General features: G+C 39.8%; 1 protein-coding gene across 6 annotated transcripts in view; it reads left to right on the top strand.

Annotated features, from left to right (window-relative positions):
- Positions 1 to 14,161, top strand: part of NYAP2 (neuronal tyrosine-phosphorylated phosphoinositide-3-kinase adaptor 2) — a 144,401-nt gene that overhangs the window by 49,758 nt on the left and 80,482 nt on the right. The gene's annotated exons all lie outside the window — the stretch shown is intronic.

Below are 14,161 nucleotides of genomic sequence, written 5' to 3'. Positions count from 1 at the left end.
AGTAGCAGTTTTCCCCCTCATGACAGTATGAGTTCTAAACACCCAGTTTTATTTGCTGTCTTTCGTAATAAGGCAGATGATCTTCTCGTTAAGGCACGGCTGGGGTAGAGCCAGGCTCCCCCTGCACAGGCCTGCTAGTCCGGGACGTCATTCTGAGCTATTTGGGCTCTTGGGGAGACAAGAGCCCATGGGTGGCCAGGGCTGGCTGTGATGGTACTGCCTACTGGACACACGCCCACTGTTCCTGCTTCAGGAGATGGTGTAGATAAAATAAATGCAGGGAAGGGGAAAGAGGGTGTTGAAGTCACCTCATTTCCCATGGGGGTAGTTGGCCAGTGGCTTAGTCCAATTCTCCCAATCCCAAGCTCCTGGTTGCCTGTGGCTTTAAAGTTCGGTACCCAGAGAGAACACACGGTTCTGCAACAGTCATATAATTGCTCTGTGTCTGAGATGACCTGTCCTGGGGTTAATAATGTACACGTATTTCACAGAACTGCACAGAAAATGGTAAGTGTGTTTGGAGATCAGGATGACTACATCTCTAATACCAGCAATAAAATTGCCATTATATTAAAAACCCCAGAGTGTTCAAAATTTAGTTAGAATCCATAGATGAGACATTGCTTAATTTTCTCCTGCCCTTGCAAAATCATAGTCAATTTTTGCTGTTGATTTTAATAATAAATTGGGGAAAATGTGCATGTTGTAAACCTTTTAGCTATGGTTATTTAAACTCTGATTTTTTTTTTCTTTTTTCCTTTTTTTTTTTTTCATTTAAGTGTTAGTAAATAACTTTAATATGATTTTTTTATAAGTGGATCCAAGTAATAAGGCCTGTTTTGGATAGCTTGGAGGCCCAGCTGTTAACTGATGAAAGGCCATTCTCATGTAAACTCTAGTAGTTTACTTAACATTGTTAATATTTTATAGTCATAACTGCTGTGGAATAAGAACTCTACAATCATTCTGTAGGGAACTCAGCCCTCAAATTGTGTGTAAAAACTCTGTGTTGCTGGAGCTTGCCGTAGGTTCGACTCACTGAGTCCATGGTTTTATTAGTAATATTAACCAAGAGCACGGGTGCGCCTGCTATTGGAAATTCTAAAGTTGTTTGGAGAATTGCAAAGTGGATTTCCATTGTGAAAGAACAGGCATGTAGTAGTAGTTGCCTCTCCTATGTCTAACAAAGGAACGCTTGAAGTCATTTTGCCCATTGACCTGCTGGTCACTTTAAACCCCAGTGGAGGCAAGCTTCTTTGAGAGCCTAGAATTACTTAATTTTTGTTTAGTCTTACAAGTATAAAGTTCAAACTATATAGATGAATTTCCCTTTGCCTTAATACATCAAGATTCAGAGTCTATCGCACACATCGCTGCAAGCTCACCTTAATAATAATCTGAGTTTATAGACTCACTCAGCCTGAAAATAAATTGAAAGGTACTAGAATTAGTTTCTTGCAGGAACATTTTCTGCCACAGAAGTTCTAATGAGCAGGCAACGGACAGACTTGGCAAGGACCAGAATAATAATAAAACACATTAGGAATGGAAGCTAGCAAAAAAATAGAAAATGTAGCAAAACAAGAACAATCAACAACAGTCATTATTCCCAAAGAATACCAATGGAATTTTTAAATTATGTGTTGGAGCATTGTCACCGGGAGTTGGCACTTGCTGAGACGAGAGCTTTCTGCATAAGCTGTATAAATGGTACGTGTAGGAGGTATATGCGTGTGTATAACTATCTCTAAAGGAAATTTTGGGGAGCTTGACTCTCAAGAGATTTGCTTTGTGATTTAGTTCCTCTTTCGTCTCTTAATTACCTTGCACTTAGCAGTTAAGAGGCAGGACACAGGAGCAGCCCTGAGGTCACCAAGTGACTGGGGAGACCATCTGACTCGCGCTCCTTCTTGCTGAGCCACAAGATGCAGCAGGGCACAGAGTGTTCCTTTCCGGGGGCAGCCTTAGTCATTTGTCCAGCCATTCATATGCACTATAGTCACACTGAGTTACTTGACTTGTAAGAAAAAAGTTGATGTTTATTTCCATAGAAAACGGAACAGTTTGTTCATACATAGTCCTGACAAAGCATATGAAGTATTAGTGGGAAGGGGTCCAAGCCTGGCTTTCACAAACAATGTGATGTTACTGACTAAGATAATGGGACAGAGGGGACTCGGGAACGTAGTCCTGCTCAGGTTTCTGAGTTTCCTAGTGTTTCTTTCCAACTTGAGACATTGTGTTGAATTTGACCCTCTGGTCTCAAAAGCAAGATGCTACTGATATGTTCAGCTTAGATGCTTGTTTCCTACAAGCCTGACTGTTGGATAGCTTCATGACTTTGCAATCAGACAGTTCCCAGCTGAAAGAGGTAGTCGGTTTATATTCTGACAACTGATGTAAACCTTTTGTGGAAGTAATATCCATGTCTTTTAAATGGGATCTTTAACTGCTCTCATTGTACATCAGTATTAATATAGGAATTCAGTCTTTCATTTCCTTGCTATATTCCTGTTTTTTTTAGTCGTTAGAAAAAATAATATAGACTTTTTTCTTTCAAGTTCATGAGCCAAATTTAATATTTATGTCATGAGTGTAAAATATATAGGAAAATAGTTTATTTTTAGCTGTCATTCCTATAGTACTTGCACTGTGCAAATGGAAAGGTCTAATAACAGACTTAGGAATATGTCTGGCTTTCCTTTTTCTGGTATGCACTGCTTGATTCTGCTGAAAGTGAAGAATAAAATTAGTTCTGTTCATTTTCCTATAATTTGAAGCAACCCATTTTCTCCTAGCCTGAAATTCAGGTTATTTCCCAATCCCATTGTGTTCAGAACATGAAGGAAACACTCATCTGTTCACTCCTAAAAAAGAAAATTCAAATGCGGCTTTAACATGTCTCTTTGCTGATGTGGGCTTTCTCTGACACACATTGATTGCCTGTCATACTCTGTAAATCAAAGTTATATATCTACATGCCCCATACTACTACTGCTAGAAAGGGATCTAATTGTTTCTCTTTTCAGTTTGAAGGGCAATAAACACAAATTAATAAGCACATGCGTAAATAACTCATATGTACTATGAAAGATTATAATTTGCATTTATTTTTATCTGCATTTAAAGAATTATAGATGCTAGCATCTATTAGACAACCCAGTTTTGTCACCTTCACAGTAGGGAATCTCTCCCTGGGAGATATTTTCTTTCCTTGACACTATTCTTTCATGAACCCTCTTGAAGTTGATCTGGGTCTTGAATCAAAGCTATCCTACAGATTTTACTGAATACACCTGTGAAGTATGAACTCCCTTTTAATATCTGAGGGTGGATTAAAAACTTCATCTTGGATCACTCACAAACATCTGCAAAACTCCATAGTTTTGATTTCCCAAGTTTTCTTCTCCAGTGTCTTGCAATCCTTAGATTGTGTTTAGTTTTCTCTTCCAGAATTCAACAGGAGGATCACAAAAGAGCCTTGGCCTGTTGTTACTCATGCGTATAAAGCAGAACTTGAAAAAATGACCACGGGTAGCCATATAATTCAAAACCCCCAGTGGGAAATATGCCAGTTTTACCCTTTATCTCCACGTGGATTCTAGATGGCACTGTTTAGAGCTACAATAATGTAATTGTGCTGCTTCTGTCTTTTCTTACCTCTAATCATCTGCCTTTGTTGTGAAGCAATGGATCCACTGACTAAATAACTAGGCTTTATTTAACTATTGTTATCTTTCCCTTCTTATTGAGTAAAAAACAAAATACAAAGATATTCTAGAGACCAGAATAATGACTTGGTCATCACTAAGAGTGTTAACATTTCTGCACAAGTAGCCTAGAAACCATTTCCAAGGCAAATTCACAGAATTGTGCGTGTCAAGTCCAGTGTGGTTCATCCTTCCTAGAACTCAGTAGCCCTTTACTAAGTAGGTGACAGTGTTTATTAAAAGATATGTTGCCATGAGCTCTCTGTAGGACTTGAAAGTCTGCCTGATCCAGTTCTATATATAACAGCCCAAAATTTGAGTCAAGGCTGCTCTTGTTTAAGGTTTTTATTGTGAGACCATCTTGAAGGATTTTTTTTTTTTTTTTTTTTGCTTGTCATTACAAAAATTGAAATCCTGGGGTAGCTGGTGCAGTAAGCACACAGCAGCAGGCTACTGTGTCCTGTGTGGGCACTGGGCAGCAGGGCAGGGAAAGGGGTATCGCATATTCAGGAGCAGAGAATAACAGTATTTTCTTGTTTAAAAATAAATTAAAAAGCAGAGTTGAATTGCTCTTACTAGACACACAGAGATATCCCTTTGTGCTGCCCAGTCTGCAGGCTAGGTCATTTGAGCTGCAGTGCTTGGTGCATACACACAAGGTGTCTCTGAGCCCCTGGCTGGCTTAAACTATTGTAAAGTAGACTGCTACCTGCCATGTAGCATTGGGAAATGGAAAAACACAGTTTGTATTATGGCAGAGTTATGTTTTCTAAATAGAAGACTTTTCAAAGGGGTTTAAGAAGACCTAGAAATGTATATACACTAAAACTTAGTACCAGCGCCATTACAGAGTTTAATAGTAATTCTTATTGAAAAGAAAAGTAGCGACATATTAGTTTTGCTTTGCCATCTCTTTATAAAATGAGGTCCAGACTTTGTGTAACCCTGGTTGCTGCAGCTCACCACCTCAATACACAGAAAGTACTATTGTTGCAAGCTCAGTTACTACCAACATGTCACTCAATGAATGATGCTTCCAAGGATTTGCCTGAGGAATGAAGGGAGTTTGCACCTTTTTAGTACAAACAGATCACCTCCTATGCAGGGAACTAAACCACTACGTTCCCCACTTAATTTAACATTATACCATTGAATGCAGGTTATAAGGGTGTTTACTCTTTGTTTTAATGTTTCAACTCCCTAATAAATCCTCACACAGTTTTTCACAGCTTGGAAAATGTATTTACTCTTGGATTAGCAAACTTTATTTCACTGCAGCTTCATAGGTTGTACTGACGATCCTCTGGGCAATGTAAATAAATGTCACCAAAGGAGTATTTAGACATTACCTTCCTTTGGTGTCAGAGCGTGTTGGATGTAATTTTTCTCAACTATTTAGCAAAAAGCTATCCTTGCAAGAAGAAAAAGAACACCACAACACAGCGACCAAAAAATAATAAGTAGCTGAACATTCCCATTTACAAAAGTAATTCCGAGAAGGATGAAAATCAGTGTGTGCTTATTTTTGATAGCTTTGTCAGCTTTTATTGCAGCTGGTTGTCTCTGATGTTAAATTCCCATAGATGTAGAAGCCTTTTAGTAGTCTGCTAGAGTTACTGGCTCTGCATGGATACAGAGGAGAAAATTCCTATACTTTGCATTTGAGCAATTCACCTCTAAAGGGAGTACATGGTCATGCAACAAATGTATCGGAAGACTGAGTGTGGAATTGGTTCAGGGTCACGCTGGATACAGGTATGCATGGACAAGCTACTATACTTTTACTGGCTGGCCTCTTTCAGCATCCCAACTGACAGACATAGGTCTTAACAATCTCTATGCCCATTATACTTGCTTTTCACATGTTCTGACGTGCGATATTAAATCAACTGTGTTTCTGAAAATATAATGTCCTTTTTTATTTCTTTCTCTGAACAAATAACCAGCTTCTGACAGCCCTGGCTAAGAAACTGGCATCCATCAAGACAGGAAAAGAGCTGCTTTATGTTATTAGTTCTAAATTTAGATCTTAAGCACACTAATATTCTGTTATGGCAATAATGGTCATTTTGTTATGCACAAAAAAGTGACATAAGCAGAGATTTTCAAAGTGACTTTGTGTTTTGGTGAACAAGCCTCTCCAGGCTTTGACAATGAGAGCTGTTGATACTGGTGTACAGGATTTCATGTAGTTTCATTTAGGAGATTGAGACTGTCCAGCAAAAGAGGAGAGAGAGACCAGTGTACACGTCTCTGTGGAGTTATTCCCTTTCCTATTTTCTGGGTTTATCACATCTGTGAAAAATGTTTCACTTAGTTTTTTGACTTTTCATTTCATTTTGCAAGGCACAGACAGATATTCAAGCTGTCCAGTTAAATCACAAAATGGTGATTGACAATGAGCTGAAAACTTCCCTCCAGAAATCAGAAGGTAGAGAGAGGTGGTTAGTACGTGTACTGAACAGCACAAGGGTAGTAACGCTGGCTGTAACGTCAAGGCAGTAGACTCTGGCAGGGCTCTTCCAGTGAGAAAAAGGGGTTTCTGGTGAAGATTTCTGTGAGCTGCAGCACCTGTGACAGTGAGGTGATGTATCCAGCAGAGCATTTATGTAGTTAGAGTGAGATAAGCTTCAGCAAGCTAAATTTTTGTTTCCTGCGCAAAGACCAGTTCAACACGCGCAAACATTTTTAAGCAGGGAAAATACCCAAGTTAGCCTTGTGCTGTTTTGTAGGAACTTGCACCGTGCATTCCCCTTCAATAAAAATTTTAAAATACAATTTGTAGATTAAAATGGAATTAGTCCTATTTAAATTGCTAATGTGCAGATGTTTTTTTAGTAACAGCAAACTGACCCCGAATATCTATGAAAGCAGTACCTAAAATTGTACCTGGAATATTTGGATATATGCCTGTTCAAGAGAATGCAAATTGCAGAGTTTTGCCATGTGCTGCCATGTCTGGAGGCGAAATTGCCCTATATGAATATAACAGATCTGGAGTGATGAGCTGCCAGAAGGACAAGCCTTTGCATAAAACTGTCCCTGCAGTGGAGCCTGCATCTCTGTCACATCCCTACTGCGACTGTGCTGCCGAGACCTGTGCCCAGGCTCTGCTTGCCAGGCAGCGCCTCTCCCCTTCTTGCCTACTCACATGGCATTTATAAAACAAAACAGGGAGACAAGCCAGACTAGGGAATGTATTTTGAACTGAGGTTATGAATAACAATATTATCAGCAGAATTATGTGAATAACTGGAATTTCAGGTCACTAGTTGAACAAGAAAAATTTGTATGTTTTGCTATAACTCACGCTGAAGTGAAATATGGGAGGGGTTTTCCTCCGAAATGAACTGGCCTTCTTCCTGTTCACTGGCCAGGATCAAACTCCTTTCTCTTTGGGGCAGGAGGCCACAGGAAGCATTTATTTAAAACCTGAATTTCATTTATTTACTTTTAAAAAAACCCCTTTATTTAATACCTTAATTTGTATTTGAGCTTGGATTTTGAAAGGAAAGTAGAGTCATGTTTGCTTGAGGGACTCAGAAGAGCATTTGTACAATCACTGTTTGAAATAAGCCTGGATCTGGAAAGGTTAGATGCAACGTAATATCTCAGCAGGCACAGAGCACTTGGTTTACAAATCACTGTTCTTAGAGTGTCGGCACATTTTATCATTTGTCCAGGTTTAAACTTTTCCCGGCATCTGATCCACAAAAAGGCATTTTTACTTTTTACAGATTTGCCTTCTATTACAACTCTTCGACTCAAAACCAAAGAAACATTTTATTACAGAAATCTACAAAAATGATTTTATATGTTAATTTATTCCCATAGCTGATTGAAATATTTACTTAGGCACAGTTGCTCAGGCGGAGTGGAGTCTGCGCCATGTGGTTTTCCACTGAATGTGACAAAAACACAGCCTTGTTTTAGCTCCACCCATTTTTGACAGGATGCAAAACCCCACTCCATTAACGTGAACATGCATTTGCACTCAGTTTAAACATTGCATATGGTTGATGTCTGATTCTAGGTGACTCTGAACATACGAGCTTTCATTTACTGGCTTTTAGCTGTGCATCTCCCATGCAAAATTAAAAATATCTGTAGTCGTATAAAAGCAGAGCGCTTTTCACTCCTGCCTGTTAAGTATTCACAACTTACAGACCTTTCCATATGCAGCAGTCGTCACCAGTCACATGTGGGGCTGGAGACATGTGCCCCAGATACAGTAGGAAAGGTTGGTCCTCTGAGGAAAGCAACACCAGCTCCTTGTGGATGTTCAGCCCAACGTACTTGTTGTTAGTCCCCAGTTTAAGAGGCAGCTGGCTGAGGACAGAAGGAGTGCCAGTGGAGATAAGTAGTACCTGCACTTCGCTTCAAGCTCATGAAATACAGGTTTGTTAAGCTCTCCGTGGATAAGAAAGGTACTATCTCCTTAATTACTGCTTTCCAAGCTGTCCAGCTTATGTTAGATTTCTTGCAAAAATAGTTTTTATTTATCAATGTTTCTTATAAAGTGTTTTGGATTTGGTTTGGTTATTTTGATTTTGACTTTTTTTTTTCCCCAAAAAACCTCAACTATTGCTACCATTTTCAACCTTTTGCATTATAGAAATAGTTGACTGTGAAGCATAGCAGATCATAATTTGAAATGAGGTTATCTGGCATCTTATGGAAAACCTGCTGTGGAAAGTCTTGGTTGGTTTTGCTTTTATAAACTGTTGTGCACTGCGTAGGAGTTACAGCTGCCTTTTGGTTGCTCGCCAAGGACTCAGTGAATCTTATAGTGTAGCCAAAGCATGTGATGGTTCAGTTTGATCAGTCCTGCTGTGGATGGCAGGAGCCAGACTCACAGGAGCAGCACAGAGTGGTGATGGGGGCACAGGCTGGCTTGAAGAAATGATTTCCTAGAAATAATCTATCATCAGGCTACACGGGCACATCTCAAAGCGGTGTTGTTTAGAACGGGTTTACAAGCAACAAATAATTTCTGCAAGGCTTCCTAGTTATTCCAGCACGATAATGCAGGTACACGAGGGAGTGTCAGCTCATTGCCTGTTTGCAGGATCGAACCTTGGGCTGTGAGTTTGACAGGTGTGATAAAAGAATAAATTGTGCTTTATAGCATTAATGTATTCTGTGTCCTGAGAGGCCTGACTTCTTAAGCAGCACCTGATCTCCTACCTCAAAAGCAGAGGCATATGGCAGAGGTAGATTGTTTGATGTGCATAGACATGTCAGTTGCTCACTTTAGATAGTCCTTCAGGTGCACAAAATGACTCTAAATTTGACCTTTGTCATGATTCATTTACACTTTAGCCTGTATCTAAAAGGATGGTAGTATTATCCTCTGGACCTTGATGTAAGATCATCATGAGTCATTTGGAGTCTTTCAGCAAAGTAACACAGAAAAAAATCATGTATGTATATTATCTGGGAGTAGAGGAACATGTCTGAAGCATGATTTAAAAAGAAAGTAAATGTGTCTAATTTGTTTTTATGTTTAATTTCTGTAATAAAAATGGTGTCGCTTTGTGTAAAGCCATACTTGCAGTGCAGTCTCTGAATCCATGATTGTGATCCTGCCCTTCTTTCTTCCGTATTACATTTCATGGTCTGCTGAAATCATGTTTAGGGGGATAAAAATAGTATATCTTCTGTTTTTTGGCATCCAACCTCTAATTTACAAATATAATTTATGCTAATCTTGAAAGTGCTTCTCAGATACAAAGTAAAATGTGTCATCCCTAGTATATGTGTGTATAATTTATTCTGATGGGGAATAGACATTTCAAAGCCATTTCAGCCCTTTATACTCTGAACATTTGATATGAGCAAAGGAGCTGGGTGTTTATTGCTGTAAGAGTAGGGAAGTGGTTAAAAAAGCTTACAATAACAGTAGCTATTCTCTTGACCCAAAAAATGGTAGATGCACCAAGGAATGTTTGAGCACTGTTTGAGCATCAAGCCAGCTCATATACACTCCTTGAGTTTTTTTTATTCCTTTTGCATTTTTACTGATTATTAGTCATTTTTATGATCTTCCTACATCATCACAGTTAATTTTTTTGACTTCTCTTTTCTCCAGTCTGACTCAGATGGCTTCCCTGGTGGATTAGTTGTATGTCATGGGGGATAGCACTATGTGCTATCCCCCAGAGGGAGGAGGCCTGGCCATCCATGTGCATTATTTTCCTTGTAATTCATAGTTCTCCACACTTCTGCAGAGGAGTCTGCAGAGACTCCCAGCCCAGTTTCTGCTAGCTACAAACCAGTATGTGTGACTGAGTCTTCCTCCTTAAGTGCAAGAGGAATGAGCAGCTGCTATTGAAATGGCTTCCCTTGGTTGTCTGGAATTTCAGCACTCAAAGAAAGATGGTGACCTGCTGTGGTCCCAGACTGGGCTGCATCACAGCGAAGAAATTGCAAAATACTGTCAAAGATGCCACATCACTAGCAGAGGAAGTTCCCCCTCCTCCTGCTTAGAAGGTCAAGTCTCATGATCAGGTGTAGCTCCCCTTTTGAACTTGTGGGTAAAATGTCAGAAAGTCTCATGTAATAGGAGCACAGGAAGAAAAATAAAAACTGCACAAAGATGAGGAAAACTACCAAGTGGTTCTTTGTGCCTGAGGTGTGAAACTAACCCATTGTAAGTCTAAACTGATAAGAGAATTTCTGGATGAATACCAAGAACAAGGGCAGATAGATGGCTGGGAAGAAAACGTATCTCTAGGGTATTCTGACTTCATGGGACTTAGATATTCCCAAGAATTCCCCTACTCCTTACTGGGAGATTTAATATTCCACATTGTTTACAGTTAAAGCAGTAACACCAAGTAAAACAAAAGTTTCCACACAAGTACAGTAACACCAAGTAAAACAAAAGTTTCCACTTTTCCAAGTGTTAATTTGTTTTCCAGGAATTAATTCAATTTCTGTCTGGATCAAGTAATGAAACCTCACAAAGCAAAGTAAAACTGTTATTTGCAATGCTAAGTAGGAACAATGCAAATTAAAAAGACCACACTGACTAAAGCAGGCACTCTCTGGATACTTCTTCTTTGTCATGCATTTTTTTGCAATGTGAGGACAAGTTGTATTTTTTCAGTTTTGTAACTAAACAACTTGAAAATATATTCCTAGTCAATAGGAACGTTATGACTCATGGCAAAGCAAGGTGGAAATGACCTTGCCTGTGCTCTGTCCGTTCAGAGTATTTTCTATGTTCATTTTGTGATGTGTAGCAAAATGAATAATACAAAAGCTTTGCCCCTCTGTAGTTCTTCAAACATGTGAACGTTGCAGTTATTCTGTGCTGTAGTTTGGTCAGTGCTCCAGTAATGACTTGATAGGACGGAGCAGGCAGAGTGCAATAACCTGAGCTGTAACGTGTCCAGGGCTGCCACGCTCACAGTGTCCGTGCGGACAGGCTGACACCACAGGTAGGAATAACAAGGTCAGCACGGCTTTATGCTGGGCCAGTTCTCATCTCAGAAATCTCAGCTGATAGATAAAACCTCTCTTAGAGGTGTTAACGAGGCTCATCAAATCCATCAGCTGGAGCTCTTGTTCATATTTTAGAAATGAAAGCTGAGATCCACTATCACTGATTTAAGGCAGATCCAACCCTTTTGGTATTTGTTATAATGAGCGTTTCCAGAACAGTGTGGAAGAAGGAGAGCGATGGGAAGCTCGCTTACCTTCCAGTGCACCCACAGAGGGAGCGTGTAATCTGGCAGTGCTCGTGGTCTACACTGGACTTGTTCGGTAGGCTTTGGAGAAGCCCTGTAACATGTTTTGAAAGGAGAGCTGCTTCAGAACACTCTTCTTAGGGGTGTTTGGAGCCAGCCTCACTGGACTGCCCTTTTTTCCATCCACTGCAGCGTCAGGCACTAGATGTAGGTAAATGCGTTTTCAGCACAAAGTCAGCTTTGCTCTAAGTGTGTAATGTGAATGATCGTATGATTAATTTTGTTATTATATAATTCATGTCTCTCTTTGTAGACAAATGTCTTGCATTTTTAACGGTTATTTGAAAGCTGTACATAAGTCTTTGTCGGAGAAGCAGTTGAACCTGGCCAAGTTAAAATTGAAACTTCCCAGAGGAATAATCCAAATCTGTATTTCCATATATATTAATAAACTGTGTAATACTTGCAGCGACTCACATAATACAGTTTTGAAATGAGATAGAACTCATTATCAGTACAATGAGGAGCACAGGCTCTTTCCTGTCAGAAATAATGGAGTGAGATCATCTACACAGTTATTTTCCCTTGCTGTCTCTGTAGTCATTTATGCAGCAAGGTGCATATAAATCTTTCTTGGCCTGTTGTGCTGTAGTGGGACATACAACAGCCCCAGCCAGCTCCTGTGGTTGCAATCAGGAGGTGTATATAAATAAATCCTTCAATTCTGTCTGGTTTCATGAGGTAACATCAGCGCTGTGCGTTGCAAAGCTGCATTGTGCAAGCCCAAACAGAGCTTCAGCATGCTGCTGCCTGAGAGTAGGGGATGCCACATCTGAAATCTGCCGTCCTGCTTTTGTACTTGTGCCCTCGGTATGAGTCTGAGGTGACCCCGTTCTCCCTGTGCCATGATGGATTTCAGTCTGTATTACTGAGATGTGAGCTTGGCACTCCACTCACTGTTACGCTTGCACTTATTAGTCAAGCTATGCTAGGAAACACCCGTTGCCCAGCACTCAGGTATGGCTACCAGCATGAGTAACAAACCTAAGCCTTTTGGGGTCCTGGTTGATGACCATGGTCCTGAAATCTGGCCAAAAATTAGAGGCTACTCATCTTCAGCTTGGAGTTTACAGTGCCTAACTGTCAGCTGAAGATTGGCTCCTAACCTCAGAGAGAAATGGACTCCTTTTTAAATGTGGCTGAAATGAGGGAAATGGTTTCCTGCTGGTTTTGTCTAGTAGCTGAGCAGAAGATGTAGAAAAGCAAAACGAAATCTACTTCAGCCATGAAGCAGAACAGCAAGGTCTGTTCCCATCTGTACCTGCATCCTCTCTCTGACCTGGCTGTAGGCTGTTTATTCTGGAGTAAGCATAGGAAGCAGGTGAGACAGGTTTTCAGATGTGATGTTGAAAAGAACTCAGTGAAGAATGAAAAAGCTCTGGGAAGAGAAGGAAAAAGAAAGGACATGATTTAATCGTTTTATGAGGTAGTGCATTTAGACACTGGACTTATATTTTGAAAGTTTTTATTTCTCAATTAAAAGATGCACCAGTTTAGCAAACAAACATGTTTTGTACAAATACAGTTCTGTGTATTCTTAGGAAAAGGGTGAAGCCTTTGATCTCAGTGGAATTAGTGCAAGTTCATCCACAACAGAATCTGCCCTATAGCCTGTGGTTTAAACACCTCCACATAGCAGTAAAGTAAATGCACTAATTCAGTAATGTAACATGATAAGAATTTTAATGTTATAGACATGGCAAACTAAAATGTTGTTTGCTAAACGTGATTTATCCAATGGAATTAAGGAAGGAAGCAAATGCCCTACCTGCGTTCTTCAGCATATTTAGATAGTAATCTTCTTTAAATAATGTGACAGACCCTTTTCATAGTCCAGTGTCAGAGGATTATAAGATTTTTAGAACAATTTATGAAAGATTAGTAGAGGCATAGTTAATCATTTAAATTAGCTACAGGTTTTTTATTAATCTTCAAATTAATGAGTTCTACCTTTTGATCTTTCTGGCTGCAAATCCCTCTGGGATTGAGGCCAATTAGGATTCTGTAATAACTTGGTTATGAACATAGACCGGTGTGTGCATATATGGCATGCGTGTGTTCACGTGTGTGTGTACATGTGCAGGTAGATGTCAGTGCCCCTGGAGAGTTGCACATGTTCACTTAGGCCTGTTCAGTTGTTACAAGTTTGAAAAGTGGACCTCTCCACCAGTGGAAATTAAATGAAAATGCAAGGATAGTAGTAAGTGAATGAAGGTTCTGCTTTATCATGTACAAAGTTTTGTGTTGCACTATGCCAATCTGATGCTTTTAGGACAATTAGATACAGCTTTTGTATTACCTACAATGAAGATGGGAACAGTATCAGAGAACAAAGTGACCCTACTCACTCTTCACACGAACCATTTAGAAATGTTCTTGTCTTTTAAAGAGGAAAATGTGTTCAGCAGCAAATAAATTGCACCAGCCCAAGGCAACATTGAATAGGAACTTTAAGAGGAGCAGGCTGACCCTGCTTAGAGCTTCAATCTGTGTGAAGGAGAAACAGGAGGTAATTAGGGCTTTCCAGAGCTTCACGTTTCTCATACTGATATTTCTACATGCCCACACTGGTACCATTTCAAACCTTGTTGCAAACGGGCCTGTGTTGACCTGTGTGTGTTGCTGAGTTTCTGCATAGTCACTGAATTGCCTTAATTGAAATATGCTGTAGGTTTTACAGTATAAGCATTGGTAAGA

Source organism: Calidris pugnax, unplaced genomic scaffold (genome assembly GCF_001431845.1).
Source record: "Calidris pugnax isolate Ruff unplaced genomic scaffold, ASM143184v1 scaffold398, whole genome shotgun sequence".
Classification (NCBI taxonomy): domain Eukaryota; kingdom Metazoa; phylum Chordata; class Aves; order Charadriiformes; family Scolopacidae; genus Calidris; species Calidris pugnax.
This window is presented reverse-complemented; position numbering and strand designations above follow the sequence as displayed.